The sequence below is a fragment of the Petaurus breviceps genome, unplaced genomic scaffold, assembly GCF_028583685.1.
Source record: "Petaurus breviceps papuanus isolate PSGF00001 unplaced genomic scaffold, PetGlider_PUasm1.0 79, whole genome shotgun sequence".
Lineage (NCBI taxonomy): Eukaryota > Metazoa > Chordata > Mammalia > Diprotodontia > Petauridae > Petaurus > Petaurus breviceps.
Window position 1 is genome coordinate 3852801 of NW_027186523.1, and position 23365 is coordinate 3876165.

General features: G+C 37.1%; 1 protein-coding gene across 1 annotated transcript in view; it reads right to left on the reverse strand.

Annotated features, from left to right (window-relative positions):
- Positions 1–23365, reverse strand: part of LOC138175790 (branched-chain-amino-acid aminotransferase, cytosolic-like) — a 261129-nt gene that overhangs the window by 129620 nt on the left and 108144 nt on the right. The window lies entirely within an intron of this gene.

Sequence of the window (23365 nt, forward strand, 5' to 3'; positions counted from 1 at the left end):
TCTCTCTCTCTCTCTCTCTCTCTCTCTCTTTCTTTCTTTCTTTCTTTCTTTTGCAATATGACTAATATGGGAGGGGGGGAGTGAGTATATCTCCTACCCATAACTGTGAGTGGTAGGTGATCTGTTTCTTTTCTAATTTTTATAGTATGATCTATACTATTAAGGTTGTGAATTCATTTAAAATGTATTACAGAATATAGCTCAAGGTGTTGATCTAGGCCTACTTTCTGCAAGACTGCTTTCCAAGTAATACTATTGTGCCATGGGAAATGATGAGCGGGATGCTCTTGGAAAAACCTGGAAAGACTTGCATGACCTGATGCAAAATGAAATGTACTGTGTACAAAGTAACAGCAATATTGTAAAATGATCATCTTTGAAAGACTTGGCTATTCTCAGCAATTCAATGGTCCAAGACAATTCTGAAGGACTTAAGATGAAAAATGCTATCTATCTCTAGAGAAAGAACTGATGAAGTCTAACTATAGACTGAAGCATACTATTTTTACTTTATTTTTCTTGAGAGGTTTTTTTTTTTTGCTCTATGTTTTCTTTCACAGCATGACTATCATGGAAATGTTTTGCATGACTACACATGTATAACCTATATGGTGGGGAGGGGTGTGGAGGGAGGAAGGAAGAGAATTTGGACTCAAAGTTTTTAAAACGAATGTTAAAAATTGATTGCGTATGTAGGTGGGAAAATAAAATGCTAAATAAATTATTTTTAAAAGGTTGCTTTCCAATTTCCTCAGCAGTTTTATCAAATGAGGAGTTTTTCCCTAGGCAATTTATGTTTACCACATTCTCAAACACTGGCTTATTGAGTTCTGTTGTTTCTTATTCTCCCTTGTCCAGTCTGTTCCATTGTTCTACTTCTCTTATTTTTTAACCAATACCAGATGGTTTTAATGACTATTGATTCCTTTTCATTTATTTTAAATGAAATGTGTGACCTGGATTGGGTGTGGAGATGCAGAGTTGAAGGACCCCTAAGGTCAACCAATTGATTTAGGAAACAGAGCTTGATTACTTTCAGCTACAAAGACCAGATTATACCACAGGAATTTGTTGATTCTAGGCTTATCAGGCCACAAGACTTCTTGTTGATCACTGTGGATAAGCTGCTTAGTATAGTGTAAAGTTATTAAGGTTTACAATTCAAAGTGGGGAATGGGAAGGAAATTCTAACTGCACTTCTCCCAGTTGAGTTTTGGAAGCAACAATAGGCTTACCTATGTCACTCTGATACCCCTCCTACACTAGCGCAAGAATGCAAAGTCATCTCAGTCTGCCTTGAATAAAAAGAGTGTTATTGGGCTCATAAGGAAATTTTTGTATTCTACAATTTCAGCTAATATGGGAACATTTGTCTCCATTCATACATTTCAAACAACAACCTCAGTTTTAAGTCAACCATGTTCTAGACAGAAAGTACCAGCAACAACTAGGGAATCCCCCACCACCACTCATACCACCACCCCCATCAACTTCCTTGTCTCTTTTCTCTTTACTTTTCCATTACTAACATGCCTTCTTAGTATGTCTTTTAAAAACGAAAAATACTGCCTCCTTTCTCTCTAAACTTTCCTCTGAATCAAGATGAAAATGAATGAGAGAGGAACTGAAAAGCTGGAGGTTGGCATGTATCCTTTTTCTCAACTAGTGTTTGCAGTTGTGAAAGAGACCCAGGGGAATCACACACTGTTGGCAAAATTAAACAGAAGACTTAAAAGGCCTGATTGCTGAAGAAGAGCATAAAAAATTACCATGTGGAAACAACCTAATAGTAAAACGCAATCTCATTTTCCCTGACCTTGTCCCTACCCTACTTGTACCCATACACACACACACACACACACACACACACACACACACACACACACCCCTCTTCTGCTAATTCCTTATTTGCTAAACTCTGTATTCTTAAATTCCAACCATTTATGTATTTTACAAAAGTTGGGCAAAATCATAATCAATATCATCATTCTCTTGGCATAAGAATCTTAAGAATGAATGGATGAGTGAAGAGGTGAATGAAAGAAAAAGCATTTATTAAGCATATACTACAATAACAATAATGATGATGATGATAGCACTTCATGGTACTTTAAGGTTTGCAAATGTGATTTCATTCTATTCTCACAAAAATCCAAAATAAATACGTACTATTATTATCCCCACTTTGTAGATAAGGAAACTAATAAGTGGGAGGTGATAACATCTGCAAGGGTATAGAGAAAGTAGAGAGAAGGGACCAAGACAGAATCCTGGGAGATGTCTACAATTATCAAGTAGGACACAAATGATGATCCAGTAAGAAGACAAGAATGTATAACCAGACAGGTAGAAGAAGAACAAGGAAAGGAAGAAAGAGAAAAGCAAGGTGTTTCAGTATGTATTCAGACATCAGTTCTTTCTGTGGAAGTAGATAGCATTTTTCATCACAAGTCCTTTGGCATTGTCTTAGATCAGCATATTGCTGAGAATAACTAAATCCTTCACAGTTCTTCAGTGTACAATATTGCTCTTACTGTGTACAGTGTTCTGGTTCTGCTCAATTCTCTTTCCATCACTTAATGTAAGTCTTTCCAGGTTTTTCTGAAACCATCCTGCTTGTTACTTCTTATTGCGCAATAATATCCCACTATAATTATATACCACAACTTCTTCAGTCATTCTCCAATTGATGGACATCCTCTGGATTTCTAATTCTTAGCCACTACAAAAAGAGATGCTATAAATATTTTTGTAAAAGTAGATTCTTTTACCTTTTGGAAAATCTCTTTGGAGCCTTGTGATGGAAAAGGCTTCCCACATCCAGAGAAAAAACTATGGAGTCTGAATGCAGTTTGAAGCATACTTTTTTCCCTCTTTTTTGTTTTTTTTCTTTCTTGTGGTTTTTCTCTTTTGTTCCAATTCTTCCTTTATTATATGACTAATGTGGAAATATGTTTAACATGATTGTACATGTATAAAGTATATCAGATTGCTTGCTGTCTTGGGGAGGGGGAAGGGAAGGGAGGAAAGGAGAAAATTTAGAATTCAAAACCTTACAGAATGAATGTTAAAAACTATTTTTATGTACAATTGGGAAAAAAATAAAATACTATTATGTGCAAAAAGAAATCTCTTTGGGATATAGACCTAAAAGTGATATTGTTAGATTAAAGAGTATACACAGTTTCATAGCCCTTTCAGTATAGTTACTTATTGCCCTCCAGAATGGCTGGATCAGTTCACAATTCCACCAACAGTGTATTAATGTCCCAATTTTCCCACATATCCTCCAAAATTTGTCATTTTCCTTTTCTATCATCTTAGCCGATCTGCTAGGTGTGAGGTACTACCTCAGAGTTGTTTTCATTTGCATTTCTCTCATCAATAATGATTTAGAGCATTTTCTCATATAACTATGAATAGCTTAGATTTCTTTGTCTGAAAATTGCCTATTCATATCTTTTGACCATTTACCAATTGGGGAATGACATATATTCCTATAAATTTGACTCAGTTAGTTATAGCAAACATTGATTACTATGGTCATTTACTACAATGTATTGAATACCTAATTTATTCCACTGATAAACCACTCTATTTCTTAGCCAGTATCATATTGTTTCAGCAATTACCACTTTATAATACAGTTTGAGAACTGGTATGTTTAGATCACCTTCCTTCACATTTTGTTAATTGATTCCCTTGATATTCTTGGCCTTTTGTTCTTCCAGATTAATATCGCTACTTTTTAGCTCTATAGAATTTTTGGTAGTTTGATTGCTATAGCACTGAATAAATATATTAATTTAGGTAGAATTGTCATTTTTATTATATTGACTTAGCCTACCCATTAGCATTTAATATATTTCCAATTATTTAGATCTGACTTGATTTGTATGAAATGTGGTTTGTAATTGTGTTCATACAGTTCCTAGGTTTGTCTTGGCAGGTAAATACCTAAGTATTTTATTTTTATTTTTTTTCTAAGTATTTTATTTCATCTAGAGGAAGGGTGGGGAACTTGCTGCCTTGAGGCCACATGTGATTCTGTAGGTCCTCAAGTGTGGCCCTTTGACTGAATCTAGACTTCACAGAACAAATCCCCATGATAAAAGGATTTGTTCTGTAAAACTTGGACTCAGTCAAAAGGCTGCACCCAAGGATCTAGAAGGCCACATATGGCCCAAGATCACAGGTTTCCCATCCCTGTTCTAGAGTTATTTTAAATGGAATTTCTCTTTTTATTTCTTGCTACTAGACTTTGTTGGTAATATACAGACATGCTGATGATTTGTGTGGGTTTATTTTTGTATCCTATAACTTTTCTAAAGTTGTTAATTAATTCACCTAATTTTTTAGTTGATTCTCTAGGATTCTCATCATATCATCTGCAAAAAGTGATAGTTTTGCTTTTTGTTGCCTATTCTATTCTTTCAATTTCTTTTCTCCCCATTGCTATAGCTGACATTTCTAGTACAATATTGAATAGTGGTAATAATGGATATACTTGCTTCACCCCTGATTTTATTAGTAAGGTTTCTAGCATATTTTCATTACATATAATACTTATTGATGTTTTAGATAATGATTACTTAATGATTTCACCCATTTTCATTTTGGATGCTAATGATTACTTAAATTCTCTCTACTGGATTTATTTTCCAGGTCAGTTGTTTTTCCAATGATAAATTCCACATTTTCTTCTGTTTTTTCATTCCTTTAATTTTGATTGGTTCTTAATGTCTCATAGAGTCATGAACTTCCAATTGCTCAATTCAAATTTTGAAGGAATTATTTCCTTCAGTAAACTTTTGCAACTTCTTTCCCATTTGGCCAATTCTATTTTTTAAAGAGGTGCTTTCTTTGATGAATTTTTTATGTTTCTGACCAAAATGTTGACTCTTTTTTTTTCCATGATTCTCTTGCAGAACTCTCATTTCTTTTCCCAACTTTTCTTCTGCTTCTCTTATTTATTTATTTAGGTCTTTTTGGAGGGGGGAAGGCAGGGCAATTGGGGTTAAGTGACTTACCCAAGGCCACACAGCTAAGTAACTGTTAAGTGTCCAAGGCAGGATTTGAACTCAGGTCCTCCTGACTTCAGGGTTGGTGCTCTATTCACTTCAACACCTAGCTACCCCTTTTATTTACTTTTATTATTTTATTTTTTGCTTTTTGGAGGGCAATTGGGGTTAAGTGACTTGCCCAACATCACATGGCTAGTTTTTGTGTTAAGTGTCAGAAGCCAGATTTGAACTCAGGTCCTCCTGACTCCAGGGCAGGTGCTCTATTCACTGTGCCACCTAGCTGCCCCCCTCTTATTTACTTTTAAAAACCCCTTTTATAAGCTCTTCCAGGAGTTCTTTTGGAGCCTGAGACTAATTTACATTTTAGTTGGAGTCTTTCTGTGTAGCTATTTTGACGCCGTTGTCCTCTTCTAAGGGTGTACCTTGATTCTTTTGATTCTTTCAGTCTTTTATAGTCAACTTTCTAAAACCAAATTCTTTTTTTCACTCCCTTTTTTTGCCTACTTTGTGACTTTGTTGGGTTTTTTTGCTGCACTGTGCAAAGCTTCTTGTGTCAGGATTTAGGGCCTTGCTGCTGGCTTTTACCAGGCCTCTGGACCCATCTGCTGACTTATAATGGAGGGAAGGACCTCTGTGCTGGCTTTTACTCTGGTTGGAGCCTCTTTGTGGGCCTACCCTGGAGGTGGAATTTTGATGCTGGCCTACCCCAGGGGTGGGGCCTGGATGCTGATTTGCTATGGAGGCAGGGTCTTTCTGCTGGCCTAGAAGTGGGGCCTCCCTGCTGTCTGGCCAGAGGAAGGGTCTCACTGTGTCTGGGGGGTGGGGTGGGGCAGGCCCTGGCAAATACTTTGCCCTGGGGCTCAGAGCATTTCTGCCGGCCCCTTGGGAGCAGCCTGCTGCTGCTGCTTATTCACCACACTCCCCTCCCACCCCAATGAGAGAGGTCTTTCCTGCTATGATGATAAGTTCCTTCCCTGCTCCTAAATTGATTCTGAGGTGGTTTTCAAGGTTGCTTAGAGGGAAATTTGGAAGGGTTCCAGGGAATTCCTTTCTCATTCCATCATCTAGGTAGCAGAAATGATTAAATAATTTCTACCTGGGGCTCTTACCTGCAAGTGTTGGTTGATATAAGTTCACTTTGACTTATTAAGGAATAAAGGAGATGGGGCCTGGCATGATCAATTCTTGTAATTCTTGCCTTTAGTCTAATTGAAGACTTTAAGAGATATTATTAGCATATATTTTGCTCCACAGACTATTAGGAACATAAGAAACTTTTGGTCAAGGCCCTTAGTTTTGTTTGTTTCAAGATAGAAGGTCTGTCTCTATGTAAGATTCCCTGGAATTAGGCTAAATAATGTTAAGTTCTTCAAAAAGTATTCATTTTATAAACAAGTCTGCTCAGATTCCAGGATGAGGGTGGTATTTCATTGCTTACTAGGAGGAGGTGAAACTTCCTGTGGTTATACAGCTTTAGCAGAGTCTTTACTTTTTTTTTTTTTGGCAGAAATGGTACTACTGGATATCACTAATGAGCTAAAATAATCAATATGACTGAACTTTTTAAATGTAAAACCTCATCCTATATAAATCATTATAGCATACATCTACAGCAATTCAGATAGTACAGAAATGGAAAATTACACTACTGATTTTGCCTATCTTGCTACTATTCTAAGATCAAAGAATTTGATTGGAAGAGATATGGGAAATCACATTGTTCCTTCTTCTCACTTTATAGAAGAAGAAACTGGGTTCCAGAGAGTTTCTACAACTTGCCCAAAATCATACAGGTACTAAGAAGCAGAGACAGGGATTTTAACCCAGGTATTTTGAGTCCAGAGGCAGTGTTTTTTCCACTATACAATATCAAATAAAGCAAAAGAACAGTCATAAGATGACAGGAAGGGAAAGAAATAATCAACAAAAAAATATATCAGAAAAAAATAAAAAGAATGAAATGAACTGACAAACAAAAACAAAATAAAAATAAAAGGGTATCTTAATATGGTGATAAATACTATTAGGGAAAAAAATAGGGGAACTCTCCAGAAGAAAGCACTAATACTGCAATAATAATAACTGGACTTCAAGATATGAAAATGAAAAACCATTAGCATTTCTTAAATTGGTTAATCAATCAATTAACAAACATTTATTAAGAACTATTATTTTTCAAGCACTGTGCTAAACACTGGGGATACCAAAATTTTTAAAGAGGCAAAGGATGGTCCCTGCCCTTGAAAAAGATCAAATTAATATTACCTTGAATTTCTACTGTATTGACTTTACATTGTAGCTGATTCTATATTGTATTGATTTTTTATAACTAAGTCTACATCTGCCTAAAGCTACCTTTCCATTTCCTTGAGTTGAACTCAAGAGTTCATCTTTCCCTCTAAGTTAGTGTAAAGTTATAATCAATGTGAAAAACTGTTATCTACTATACTTTGAGCTCCTGGGAAAATTCCAGGAGGTCTCTTGGGTATCTTTAATGGCCTACAGGCTGGTCTGGCATATCTCCACAAAGAGTATTGTCTGTCCTTGCCAGTCCATATGCAGCTAAGGAGGGTCTTATCTCCCTGAGAAATCCCCTTAGAAGCCAGGGAATCTGCTATCCCTGGTCCACTAACAATGTCCTTGGGATGCAGATGGATCCCATAAATCAATCAAGCATTCCTTAATGATAAAGAGGGGGCTGTGATTAGCTCTGTGTGGGTGCTAGCCTGCTTTCCTTGATGTAACAAATCATGCTGTTCCCATCCCCATGATGTTATCTACCTTATAACTAATCATAATGTCTTCCCCACATACCCAACTCTGTACTTTGTTCTCTTCTACTTTCCAAAATTACATAAAGAATAGTAAGAACTACCTCAGGGTCTTTGGTTAATGAAAAGTCATGGACCCAATTTATTACTCTTAGCCTAAATAATAAATCAATCATGCTAAGACCATTGTCTTTAAGTTTACCTTAATTTTCAACAGTAACAATTGGTGATCTAGATGGGATGGAAGGTGGGGGGAATGGTCCCTGAAATAGCTTCATAGGGGAAAACCACAAGAACACTCACTGGTGAAATTTGTCACCTGGAGTTTTTTCTATTCAAGACTAAAACCAAGCACCCGAATCTCCATCCCAACCCCAATTTCTCCAAGATGCAAAGGGAAGCATCTTGTTGAGAAAAGCTGCCACTTTTTATATCTATGTCTGTCTTGGGGTGTTGCTTGTGTTCAGTGAGAAAATTTGGAAATAATTGTCATTATAAAGACCCAAAAAAATCTCTGCAGGTACTTCTAAATGCTTGGAGAACTTTTTGATTCTCCAAAGTGGTCCCTAGATGAAATTGTAGAGGTTACCATAAAAATGAAGAGGTATAGGGTTAAGGGTGCTCAAGACCCCAAAATACCAATGTGCCAGAGCCTGCCAAATGAATTTGGCTCGAGCCTTCTCTCAACCAAAGGAAAGCAAAGTTTATTAAAAGTTTGCCATATTGGGGACAAAAAGGAGCAAAGCATGGAACAGGAGGAAAACAGTGAAGTCAGAACTCCTAAACCAAAAGCTTGAAAGGAAAATACAAGCTGGTTACAGGCCATAGAGGACCTTAAGAAGCAGATAAGAGAAGTGGAGGAAAAATTGGGAAGAGAAATGAGAATAATGCAAGAAAATTATGAAATGAGAGTCAACAGCCTGAGGAAAATAATACCTTAAAAAACAGACTGACTCAAATGGCAAAGGAGGCTCAAAAAGGCAATGAGGAAAAGAATGCCTTAAAAAGCTGTATTTTCCAGATGGAAAAAGAATCTCAAAAGCTAAATGAGGAGAATCATTGCTTCAGAATTAGATTAGAGCAAATGGAAGCTAATGACTTTATGAGAAATCAAGATGCTGTTAAACAGATCCAAACAAATGAAAGAATAGAAGGCAATGTGAAATATCTCATGGTAAAAACCACTGACCTGGAAAATACATCCAGGAGAGATAATTTAAAAATGATTCGACTACCTGAAAGCCATGACCAAAGTAAGAACCTAGTGTAATGGGAATGTAAATTTTTAAGATCTTCCCTGCCCCTAGGCTAAAGTGCACCTGGAGCCTGGGGTGGGAGGCTTGTTTTTCAGTAGATACTTCTTGACTGGCCAGTGAGTCAATAGGTTGTTACATTCTCTGAGCCAGGAGAAGGCTATGTGTAGCTTTGTTTTGGGGCTCACCTTGAGAAGTGTTCTGTGATTTGATCAGATGAAACTCTGGAAAGCCATTGTCCAGAGCCCCATGGCTTTGAAAAACCCAGATGTTGATTTGGTATGGATGTAATGGTTGGACAGTTTGGAAATCTGTCTACTTGATCTGTTTTTGTCTTGATAATTCTGTCTGTATACTTTTAAGTTCGGGGTGCTGACTTTTTTCCCCTGAACTAGGTAAACAATACATATCTGACTGATTAAAGTAAGCTTGTTAACCCATTTTGAGTTGCTTTCCTATATCAAAGCAGATCTAAGAACCTGTATTGGCAGCCACCCTGGGGACGCTGGGGTGCTTGCTGATACACCTAGAAATCATCCTCCAGGAAGTTCTCAAAGAAAACTGCCCTGATGTTTTAGAACCAGAGGGCAAAATAGAGGTTGAAAGAATCCACCAATCACCACCTGAAAAAGATCCCAAAAAGAAAACTCCTAGGAATATTATAGCCAGGTTCCGGAATTCCCAGATTAAGGAGAGAATATTACAAGCAGCCAGGAAGAAACAATTTGAATATTGTGGAAACACAATCAGGGTAACCCAGGATCTGGCAGCTTCTGAGGGATTGGAGGGCTTGGAATATGATATTCCAGAGGTCAAAGGAGCTGGGATTAAAACCAATAATTCAGTGGAATAGAGGGCTTTCAAGCATTCTTGCTGAAACAACCAGAGTTGAATAGAAAATTTGACATTCAGATACAAGAAGCAAGAGAAGCATGAGAAGGTAAACAGGGAAAAGAAATCCTAAGGAACTCATCAAAGTTGAACTATTAACATTCCTACATGGAAAAACAATAGTTGTAACTTATGAAACTTTTCTCAGTAGTTGAAGGGATTAGAAATATATATATGAGGGTATATGGGCATATGAATACATATGTGAATGTGCATATATATGTTTACAGGTATACATAGATAGAGGGCACAGGACCAATTTAATAGGAAGGGATAATGAAATTAAGAGGTGAGAGGAATATAATGAGAGGAGATGGGGAAAGACAGATTGGGGTAAATTATCTCATACAGAAGAGGCAAAGTAAAATGGTTACAATGGAGGGGAAGAATAGAAGGCAAAAGGCAATGGGTCGCCCTTATTCCCATTGAATTTGGCTTGAGGAGGGAGTGAAATACACACTAAATAGGGTATCTCACCCTCCAGGAGAATAGGAGGGGAAGGGGATGAGAGGGGGGATGATGGAAGGGAGGACAGGCTGGGGGGGGAGGGAAGTTGGAAGCACCCACTTTTGAAAAGGGATGGGATCAAAGTAGAGAATAGAACAAGTGGGAGGTGGGATAGGAGGGAGGGAAATATAGTCAGTCTTTTACAATATATCTACTATGCTATTGTTTTGCATTAGCCACACATGTACAACCTATACTGAACTGCTTATCTTCCCAGTAAGGGTGGGTGACAAGGAAGGAAGGGAATGAATCTGGAATTGAAAGTTATAAAATCAAATATTCAAATATATATGTGTATATATAAAAAAAAAGTTTGCCATATTGGGTATGTTGTAAGGTAACCCAAATCACATGCCACCTGATATGGAGCCCACCATTAAGCTACCATTAAGCCCCTTTATATTTGTCTTTGTTTTTATCATAAACCTTATAACTGTTTGTAACAGTCTAAAAGTGTAGTCCTGGGTAAGAGTTACCCAAGGCATAGTCCTGGCCCCTTATCTTTTCTTAAGTTAGAATTTCCCTAAATCAGTAAGTCTTGAAACAGCAGCACGTATAAGGATTATGGTGAGAGCCTGTATAGAGATCATGGGGCAAGTCCATGCTGACCAATCAAGGTCCACCACCCAAGATGTTGACCAAGCAGGGTCCCCCACACCCTTCCCCCAGAACATGACCCTGACCTGTTCCATGACCCTAGCCCGTTCAGGGAATTCCACTGCCCCTGTGCCCTCCACCCAGTTCTAGGAAGGACCCTGGTCACATCATTGTCCCCTTTCGCCATGTTTTCCAAATTAGCCCTGAACTATAGATCCAACCAATGGCTGTTCTTGGCTTCTGTAGGTCACTGCTTACACTAGCTCCCCTTCTCAGTTGTGGTTTTTGTGGTTTTAACCTTTATAAACTCAGTCTGTACCCCAATACAGGGCTGCCTTATTTGAGTATATACTCCAGGCAGTCAAAACTTGATCAATAAATCCACATTTAAACTATCTAAAAGTCAGGTCTCCGTCTTACTCTTATTCTCTTCAGAATAGGTAGACTCTTAAGGAGCCTAGGAATCTAGGGGTAGTCTAGGGGAGGAGTTTAGAGAGGGTTTTCAGGAGGAGTCAATGGGGTTAGACTCCAGTAATGAGTTTGGGGAGGGTCTTCAGGAGGAATCAATGAGGTCAGACTCTAGTAATAAGTGATTAAGGGTGAGAAGTTGCTGGAGGCTACTTGGAGACTATAGTCAGTGGTAGGCTAGGCCAGTTCAAAGTTGTAACAGTTGATTTGGGTATTGATGTTTTGATAGGCTCAAGGGTGGGAAGTAGATGGACCAAGGAGGGCTAGGCTAGTAAGAGATTTGGGCCTAGCTATAATGAAAGGTTTATGGCCTCAGGCAAATTCCTCATCTAGTAGGAAGATTCAATCAGAGTTCCAGGGAGTTCCCAGAGCCTGTACCTCATCAAAAGTAGGGGAAGATCTGAAACCTTGAATTTCTGTTCTCTAAGGGGAACAATTAGATAAAACAGGAAGATTTAAAGTCTTGTTTTAAAACATTGGAGAATTTTTCCATCCTCCAAAGGGAGGCCCTTGGCCAAACTAGGCAATGTCTAAGGCCTTTGTTTTTAAACCTTGATGAACTTCTCTGTCTTCAAGAAGAGTTATTGGTTTAAATTGGGAGAAATGGGAGATAGACAGACAGACAGACAGACAGACAGACAGACAGACAGATAGACAGATAGATAGATAGACAGATAGACAGATAGATAGATAGATAGATAGATAGATAGATAGATAGATAGATAGATAGATAGATAGATAGATAAAGTCCCAGAATCAGACTGACAAAGAACTTTTTATACACGTTAATTTCTTAGTTCCATGTCTGTGTCAGTTTTTCTGTAGCAATGGTCTTTGGAGACATCTAGTGACCATACTGGGACAGTTAGATGCACATTGGATAGTGTGCCTGACCTGGAGTCAAAAAGGCTCATCTTCCTGAGTTCAAATCTGACCTCAAACACTTGTTAGCTGTGAAACCCTGTTCAAGTACTTAATTATGGTTGCCTTCATTTTCTCAAGTGTAAAATGAGCAGGAGAAGACAATGACAAACTAGTCCAGTATCTTTGCCAAAAACAACAACAACAACTCTGAATGGAATCCCAAAGAGTGGGACACAACTGAAAAATGACTAAATAAAGTGACCAAACTGAGAACCTCAATCTACTTGTTGTCAGTCCTGTGTTTGTTAGTACATACTTCTGTGTGATTTTCAATTATGTGCTTTGGCAGAGAGCCTAGAAGGATGGATTTTTAGAAAAGTTTGATCAGCTAATAGAGATTTAACCCTCAAAGATCTCTAGTGAAGGATAAGGAAGGAGACTACCAGTAAATGCTTGTTGTGTCTGTCTTGTGGAATTTTCTATGTTTGAAAGTCAAACTAGCTTTTTGGGGTGGTTTTATCAGACCAAAGAACAAAAGTAAAAAGTAAACTATTTCTAAGAACTTCTCTCTGTCTTTTAAATCTGGCCAAGTTAGAAGGTAGAGAAGAAACAGATAAGAAGGATGAGATCATTCCCACAGTTTGCAGAAATTTATGAAATTGTAAACTAATTAGAAACTGGGTTTGTGACTAAAATGTAAGTTTTCTACTGTAACTTTCTAAGTTTGAATGTTTTTATAAATACTGAAATATTCTAGTGGGTTTGGGGTTAACATTATTTATAATTTGTTTTAAGAAAATTAAGAATATAACTATTAATTTTACATGGACTTTTTATCACTCTTCCCCTGAAGAGTGACAGATTTATTGTTTTACCACTAAAAGAGGAAGGTGATTTTGCTGATTAGAAAGAAGTTAGTTTGAAAGTAGCATCAGTGAAATTTCAAAACAAATTTTAAAAATGGTTTACAGTTTTAGTTTTCAGTATAATTACCTGATGCTTAATTACAAAACAATTTAGAAAAAAATTTTCAAATTGGTGTATCTTGAAATTAGAAACTTTGACCTAGAAGTTTTTCTAAGATGTTAGGTAGCAGATATTTTGCTGTAAATTTTTTTAGATTCATTGATTCAGGCATTATTGCTAACTGGAGTAGATTTTGAAAGACTCATCAAGAAGAAAATGAACCTCTTACCCATTTTTGTAATAAATTGTGTGGAAGCAATAGATGGGATTTGAGGTTAGAGCCACTTAAACCATGTGATGCAAACATTATTAACTGTAATTTTGTTCATTAATTTCTGCCAAAGATCAAATGCTACTTGTATTTCTTATACCCTAATTAACAAAAAAGGGCATAGGGGAACTGAAGGACAAAGGAAGAAAAATCAATCTCACTATATATCATGATAAGTTTACAGTTTGAATTTTTAAAACTATCTTTCTTATCAACCCTGAAAGGAGAGGTTTATTAAGGAGTGGCTTCAGGAGAAGTGAAACTTAGTCCCTACTTTGAAATAACTTATATAAAATTGATTTAAATATTAGAAATTCAAAATGGGTTTTGAAATTTTTTATAGAATTGCTCAGGGTGTCATGAGAAAAGAAATGATGAGTTAAAAGATATAGGCCAGCATGTCTATGAGGGAAAAGATAAGGAAAAAGAAAAATCTAAGCCTGAGACCCAGGGTAGGTGTTTTTACTGTTTTAAAGAAGGTCATATTGTTAAGAATGGTAAAAAAAATATGGGTATAGTTGTGGAATAGATATTGCACAAAGAAGAAAAAATGGAGGAATAAGGATAGCCCTTAAGATAAAACTAACCCTGGAAAGTATTATATATAGATTATTGCTGTTGAGCTTAATTTTCATTTTGCCACTCAATATTTGACATCACAGCAATATGTTTAGATGTAATACTATTGAAGATGGGGGAGTAAAAACAGGAAACTGCTTGAACTTCTCCCCCAGTCACCTCCAATACCTGTAAAAAATGACTTTAAACAAATTTTAGAACTACAGAACCCACAAAATGACAGGGTGAAACACATCTCTAGCTGAAGACAGCCTGGCAAGCTGACAGGAGAGGTCTATCACACAGGGCTGAGAATGGAGCACAGTCCTGTGTGGACACAGACTGAACTGGAGCAGACCTGGGGGGGGGGGGGGGGGGAAGGCCTGAATCACTAGCAGCTGTGGTAGTTTCCAGGCTTCTCAATCTGCAAATGCCAAAGACAAAGTAAAAGGTCAGTGGGGAAATCACGTTGGACCTGGGTGATAGAAGACTGTGGTCTGACCCCAGCCCCTGTGGTAACAGTGGAGTTGGTGACTATAGTGGTGGAAGCAGTGGCAGTAGCAGCAGCAGCTTCTTCTGGAGCTCCAGATTCACAGATGGTGGGCGCGGGGGTGGGGGGGGTGGGAATCAAATGGCTGATCAGAGGACAATTGCAGAAATCTCTTTGCTGGCACTGAGGAAGGATTCTTTTGTTTTGCCCTGCTTCAGTCTCAGTCTTGGGTGGCAGTCCTGGGGTGAGGAGGAGTGCTGGCATGGCAGAACTTGTGGTAGCTGTTGAGAGGGAGTCCTCCCCACAGTTCTGAGGCACATGCCTAGAAGTAGCTCTGACTGTTAAAACCCCTGAAAATTGGGACAGAGCACTCTCCACTCTGGAAGCAGAGTTCTACTTTGGCAAAGAGGTCAAAAGTCAGGTAATCAAACTATAGAATCTTTCTTTGGTGACAAAGATGATTAAAACATAGAACCAGAAGAAGATAACAAAGTCAAAACTCCTGCATCAAAACCCTCCAAGAAAAATGTGAATTGGTCAAAGGCCATGGAGGGGGTGGGGGGGAGGCTCAAAAAGGATTTTGAGAATCAAGTAAGAGAAGTTGAGGAAAAATTGGGAAGAGAAATGAGAGGGATGCAAGAAAATCATGAAAAACAAGTCAAAGCTTGCTAAAGGAGACCCAAAAAATACTGAAGATAATAACACTTTAAAAAATAGACTAACCCAAATGGCAAAGGAGGTCCAAGAATGCCTTAGAAAGCAGAATTGGCCAAATGAAAAGAAAGTCCAAAACCTAACTGAAGAAATAATTCCTTCAAAATTAGAATGAAGCAAATAGAAGCTAAGGACTTTTTGAGAAATCAAGATATTATAAAATAGATCCAAATGAATGAAAAAAATAGAAGACAATGTAAAATATCTCATCGGAAAAACAACTGACCTGGAAAATAGATCCAGGAGAGATAATTTAAAAATCATTGGACTACCTGAAAGCCATGACCAAAAAAAGAGCCTAGACACATCATCTTTCAAGAAATTATCAAGGAAAACTACTCTGATATTCTGGAACCAGAGGGTAAAATAAAAATTGAAAGAATACACTGATCACCTCTTGAAAGAGATCCCAAAAGGAAAACTCCTAGTAATATTATAGCCAAATTCCAGAGTTCCCAAGTCAAGGAGAAAATATTATGAGCAGTCAAGAAGAAATAATTCGAGTATTGTGGAAACACAAGATCTAGCAGCTTCTACATTAAAGGATTGAAGGGCTTGGAATACGATATTCTAGAGGTAAAAGGAACTAGGATTAAAACCAAGAATCACCTTCCCAGCAAAACTGAGTATAATACTTCAAGGTAAAATATGGGCAATCAATGAAATAGAGGACTTTCAAGCATTATTGATGAAAAGACTAGAGCTAAACAGAAAATTTGACTTTCAAATACAAGAATCAAGGGAAGTATGAAAAGGTAAACAGAAAAGAAAAATCATAAGGAACTTATTAAAGTTGAACTACATTCCTTTTTTTTTTTCTTTTAGAGGGGGTAAGGCAGGGCAATTGGGATTAAGTCACTTGCCCAAAGTCACAGGGCTAGTAAGTGTTAAGTATCTGAGGCTAGATTTGAACTCAAGTCCTCCTGACTCCAGGGCTGGTGCTCTATTCACTATGCCACCTAGGTGCCCCTTGAACTACATTCCTACATGGAAATATGATATTTGAAATTCTTAAGACTTTTCTCAGTATTACAATAGTTGAAGGGAACATACACACATATGTATCTGTATCTATATACGTATATATGTATGTATGTATATATGTGTATATGTATTATGTATATATATGTGTGTGTGTGTATGTATACATAGACAGAGGTCACAGGGAGATTATTTAATCACACTTAGTAAATGCTGTATTTTGAATGATGTCATATTTTGACCTTCTCTGTTCTTAATTTGTCACTGAATAAAATGGAGAGCACCTATGCTGGTATTCTGAACCTTGGGAAATTGCCTTTGCTTGGCATTACATTACACAGGGTAAATTGAATATGAAGGGATGATATCTAAAAAGTAAAATTAAGAGGTGAGAAAAGAATATATTGGAAGAATGATAAAGGGAGAGATAGAATAGGATAAATTATCTCACATAAAAGAGGCAAGAGAAAGCTGTTACAATGGAGGGGAAGAGCAGGGATGTGAAAAGGAATGAGTCAACCTTACTCTCATTGGATTTTACTTATGGAAGGAATAACATACACACTCAATTGGGTATCTTGCACTACAGGAAAGTAGAGGGGAAGGGGATAAGAGGGGGGATGATATAAGGGAGGGCAATTGGGAGAGCAGGTAGTTAAAAACAAACATTTTTGAAAAGGGACAGGGTCAAAGGAGAAAATAGAATAAATGGGGGATGGGATAGGATGGAAGGAAATATAGTTAATATTTCACAATATGACTGCTATGGAAATATTTTACATAACTACACATGTACAACCTATATTGAATTGCTTGTTTTCTCAATGGGGATGGGTGAGGAGGGAAGAAGGGAGAGAATCTGGAACTCAAAAGTTTTAAAAACAAATGGTAAAAAAAAGTTACATGCAAGGGGGAAATAAGATATACATGTAATGGGGTATAGAAGTCCATCTTGCCCTACAAGGAAGTAAGAGGGAGGAGATAGGGAGGATAGGGGGGGTATAAGAGAGGGCAGACTAGGGGAAGGGGTGATCAGTATGCTTGCCATCTTGAGGTGGGGGTAGGGGATAGATGCAGAGAAAATTTGCAACTCAAAATCTTGCAGAAATGAATGTTAAAAACTAAAAATAAATAAATAAATGATAAATCAATTCACTTTTCTGAACTTCAGTTTCTTTCTCTAGAGAATGATGACAGCGACACTTACATTACCTCCTTTAGCACAGCCCCTGATACATAATAAGCACTTAATAAGTATGTGCTACTTGTCAGTCTATAAGCATTTATTAAGCATCTACCATGTGCCCAGGACCCTGCTAAATGCCAGGGATAAAAAGGACAAAAAAGACAGGCCTTATATTTGAGGAACTTACAGTCTAATGGGGGAGACAACAAATAAATAAATATGTATAAACAAGCTGTATACAGGATAAATAGGAAACAATTAAAAGAGGGAAGGAACTAGAGTTAAAAGGGGTTGGGGTTTTTTTCCCCCAAAGACTAATATCAGTGGGTCACAACCCAAAAACAGTTCTTGGAAGAACTTAAAAAAGGAATTAAAAGTCAAATAAGAAAGATTAAGGAAAAATTAGGAAAAAAGAAAAGTAATCAAAGAAAATTATGAAAAGAAAGTAAACCATGGGATGTCTAGGTGGTACAGTGAATAGAGCACTGGCCCTGGAGTCAGGAGGTTCAAATCCAGCCTCAGACACTTAACACTTACTAGCCATGTGACCTTGGGCAAGTCACTTAACCCCAATTGCCCTCCAAAAAGCAAAGAGAAAAAAAAAAAAGAAAGTTAACCAATTGGAAAAAGAGGTCCAAAATCTTAAGGAAGAAAATAACTCCTTGAAAACTAGAATTGGGCAAGAGGAATCAAATGATGTTATAAGATAACAAGAAATAAGGAAACAAGAAAAAATAGAAGAGACTCTGTAAATTCTCATTAGAATAACAACTAATCTGGAGAACAGATCTAGGAGAGACAATGTAAGAATTGTTGGACTGCCTGAATGGTGTGATTTAAAAAAAATAATCTGCATACAACATTACAAGAAGTTATTAAAGAAAATTGTTAGGAAGTTCTGGAACAAGAAGATAAAATAGAAGCAAAAAAAAAAAAAATCTACCATTTATCTCCTGAAAGATATCCCAGGAAAACTTACAGGAATGTCATAACCAAGTTTCACAACTCCCAGGTTAAGGAGAAAATATTGGAAGGAACAAGAGAAAAAAATTTTAATACAGTTGGGATTTCACAAGACCCAGCAGCTTCTAATCTAAAAGACCATAGGTCTTGGAACATTATATGTCAAAAAGCAAAAGAATTGGAGTTGTATCCAAGAATAGCTTATCAAGCAAAGTTGAGTATAATACTGAATGAAGGAAAATTTGATAGAAAAGATCCAGAAGGGGCAACTAGGTGGCTCAGTGAATACAGCACCGGCCCTGGAGTCAGGAGGACCTGACTTCAAATCTGACTTCAGACACTTAACACTTGCTAGCCATGTGACCTTGGGCAAGTCACTTAACCCCAATCGCTCTGCCTTCCCCCCTCCAAAGAGAAAAACAAAAAACTATCATCATTACTAAGGTATTTTGAAAAAAAAAAAGGTGGTGACTGAGTTGTGTATGATAGGGTGATTCTAAAAAACAAAATTAGGTAGGAAAAAGTAAAAGGGGACAATTATAAAAATAGGGCATGAAAAGAAGAGCTAATATAAAGGAACCAGCTGGGGGTGGAGGACTAGTAATGTTAGAACTTTACTTTGATGTTGGTTGAAGAGGAAACAATGTGTACAGCTGGAAGAGTGTAATGGTCTTCTAAAATATGTAGAGGGATGAGAAAACTGGGGGACAGGTTAGAAGACAGAAGGGGGGTGTATGGATTAGGATTTAGGAGGATGGGTGAGAGAATGTGGGAGACTTTTGGAGGGGTGTGTGGATTGAGTTTGGGGACATGAGAGGGAATGGGGGGACTCTTGGAAGGGTGCAGGAAGTGGAGATTTGAGAGTGAGAAAAGGTAAAACAGGGATTGGGTAAAAAGAGAGGTTGAGAAGGAAAATAGTAAAAATAAGTTGGAGAGAAATTCACAAATAGTAAACATAAATTGAATGTGAATGGGATGTTTATAGCAACTCTCTTTGTGGTGACAAAGAAATGGAAATTGCAGGGGTCCCCATCAATTGGGGAATGACTGAACAAGTTGTGATGTATGCTTGTGATGGAACATTATTGTACTTTAAGAAATGATAGCTCAGGGGCAACCAGGTGGCTCAGTGAATAGAGCACCGGCTCTGGAGTCAGGAGGACCTGAGTTCAAATCCAACCTCAGACACTTAACACAAAAACTAGCCATGTGACCTTGGGCAAGTCACTTAACCCCAATTGCCCTCCCAAAAAAAGAAAAAAGAAATGATAGCTCAGTGATCTTAGAAAGGCATGGGAAGACTTTCACAAAATGATGGAAAGTGAAATAAGCAGAACCAAGAGAGCATTGTATACAGTAACAGCAATAATCTTTTTTTAAAAATAATTAATTTATTTATTTTTAGCTTTCAACATTTGCTATTATAAGATTTTGAGTTCTAAAATTTCCCCTCCCTACCCAAGATATCATGAAATCTCATATAGGCTATACATATAGGATCATATTAAACATATTTCCACATGAGTCATGTTGTGAAAGAATAATCAGAACAAAAAGGAAAAACCATGAGAAAGAAAAAAAAACAGCAACAAAAGAAAGAGAAAATAGCATGCTTCAATCTGCATTCAGACTCCATAGTTCTTTCTTTGGATGTGGATAGCATTTTCCATCATGAATTTTTTGGGATTGTCTTAGATAATTGCATTGCTAAGAGCTAAGTCTAACAAAGCCAGCCATTGTACAGTGTTGCTGTTACTATGTACAGTGTTCTGATTCTGCTCACCTCATTCAGCATCAGTTCATAGAAGTATTTCCAGCTTTTTCTGAAATCTACCTGCCCACCATTTCTTATGGAACAATAGTACTCCATTATATTTATATACTACAACTTGTTGAGTCATTCCCCAATTGATGGGCGTCCCCTCAATTTCCAATTCTTTGTCACCACAAAAAGAACTGTTATAGATATTTTTGTACATATGGGTCCTTTTCCTTTTTTTATGGTCTCTTTGGGATTCAGACCTAGTAGCAGTATTGCTGGATCAAAGGGAATGTACAATTTTATCGTCCTTTGTGAATTTGTCCCAGTTGTTCTTCAGAGTGGTTGGATCAGTTCACAAAGCTACCAAAAATGCATTAGCATTCAGGTTTTCCCACATCTTTTACAACATTTATCATCTTCCTGTTTTGTCATTTTAGGCAATCTGATAGATGTAATATAGTACCTCAGAGCTGTTTTCATTAGCATTTCTGTAATCAATAGTGATTTAGAGCATTTTTTCATGTGACTATAGCTTTAATTTCTTCATCTGAAAACTGTCTGTTCATATCCTTTGACTATCAATTGGGAAATGACTTGTCTTCTTATAGATTTGACTCAGTTCTATATATATTTTAGAAATGAGGCCTTTATCAGAAACAGTGGTTGTAAAAATTGTTTCCCAGCTTTCTGCATCCCTTCTAATCTTGGTTGAATTAGTTTTGTTTGTGCAAAAACTTTTTTAAATTTAAAGTAATAAAAATTATTCATTTAGCCTTTTATGATATTCTCTTATCTCTCATTTGGTCATAAATTCTTTCCTTCTCTGTCGAGGGCCAGTCTCTGACTTGGTCCATACATGGGAAGACTCTGGTCCAGGATTTCTCCCAAGCCAGCTCCCCATGAAGTCTATATCATGTCTTAAGACTGGCTCACCATACCTTCCTAACTTGCAGGAGCTTAGGACTTGATAACCAAGCTGTGACCCAGACATAATTCCTTTGCATGCAAGGGAACAAGGATAATAAAACATGGAATTATGTAAGTCAACAAGAACATAAAAACATACAGATATGCTAAATGTACAAAGACAGTAAATATTTTTGCCTGTATTCCTAAGAGATAATTGCTTTGCATTCATTATATAAACCCTGCCTTTTGATCAGTAAATTGGAACTTCTATGACATATCTCCCCTGGCTCATGTCCATCATTCCACACTTCTTGGTTCAGCCTGTGCCCATTTTGATGCAGGCATCAATGGCACCTCGAACAGGGACTTAAGAAAAGTGCCAGTAGAGGAGTGGCCTCCTGTAACTCCAGAGAACATAACTAAAGGTAGGAGGTGAAAGTCAAATTTTCTCTTAAGTTAAAAAAAACTTACAGAGGGTAACTCACCAGGCTAATGCCTGAGTATGTGATAGGGATTAGTTTAAAATAAAAACAAGCAAAGATTAGCCCTGTCTGGAAAAAAAAGCTTTCAGGAGAAAATGGGACAGGTATAAAACAAAAGTAGAGACCGAGAATGTTATCTAAGACTTTTAAAAAGAATAGTAAAAGAAGGAGGTTTACTTATCACCAATAGCTACAAAAATTCTTGAAATGTGTAGAGTAGAAGGGGATAGTAGATTTGGTAATAGGTGATACAGCAGGGAGACAGAGGAGTAAGAGGCTTATGGAGGAGGGACTCCAGCATTTCCCCATTTCTGCCTTTTTTCTATGGAATATGTTAATGATATGTTTAACATCAGAAAATGAAAGTGCCAGGTGTGGCTCCAACCATTCACTGTGATACAACTGTCTTTGTTGGAAACAGATAAAGAAAATGATCAAGTAAGTTTTACCTAGGACCATGCATGATGTCTGATTTCTGCAAACAATCTTTAACAATTTCTGAGCACACTCTTCCTGTCATTTTCTCTGTCTGTTTTGTTTATATGTCTCTGTGTGAAAGAGTGTGAGTGAATAATTTGACACCCTGTAAGGTTTAATATGCAGCTGGACTTTCCTTGAAATGTTGTTATCTCTTTCTGTCTCCCTCCTTCAGAAGGCAGCAGGAGAGAGAAAGAGAAGGGAAAAGCATTTTATTTTATAGATTACATGATGGTAATAGCAAGTCATAAAGTATAGAAAAAAGTGGCAGGCATAAACTATTTGCATTAAAAAGTGTGAAAAGAAGTTTTAAGATCTTTAAAAGTTTGAAAATCTCCTCGTCTTCATTCCACTCTGGCCAAGCAGAGTGAGAAGGTGATAAGAAATAATAAGGGATTTTTTTCCCCTCAGATCAAAGGGGCATATGAACAAGCATTTCCTGCCTCACTTATTAGAGAAAAAAAAATTATGTATCAGAATACAACTGTAAGTCAATTGAATTCATGTGAAAAAGTAAAAGTGTCACTCCTAATTTGATGCTAAAGATAAGTTAGAATTTATTTTATTATTTGGCATTTAGGCAAATTGGGATATTTTCTAAGATCTGATAAGAATCATGAGGTTTTTGGGGCTCTCTAATATGGGAGATAAGGGAGTAGGTGCCACTCCCAAAAATAACTTTTGCTGGAGAAGTCAAAGCTATCACTTTCAAAGAAGTTTTTAAGGAGTTGACAGATAAATAAAGTTTGCTGGAGTAAAAGTTAAATCAGCTGAAAACATTTTACAAAAATTTATTAAAGTTTCTCATTCTAGATCAGATTAAAATAGAGAGTGCTGAAAAACAATGGGGAATTTAAGTTACCCTCCCAATCTGACTAAAAGAAGAAAGCATAATAAATTTATCAAGGACCCCACTAGCAACTGCCCTGGGGCACTGAAGCCCACACCTTTAAGCAAACAGATAAACCTGTCCATTCAAAACCCCTTAATATACAATCAGGCTCTGCAGCTGTGAGGAGAGGAGAAAAATCTCTGCACTTGGTAAGCCCAATTTTCTATCAATTTTTGCAAGTGATTATTTGGAAATACAATTAATGTCATGATGTTGTTGTGTTGTTATGGTCTTTTTAAATAGTGGTAAAATCCTCTCATTTAAAAATTGAGGGATCATTGCAAGCCAGAAATTGTGTTAGATAAGCAAATTTTTAATTTGAATTTTGTTGACACTAAA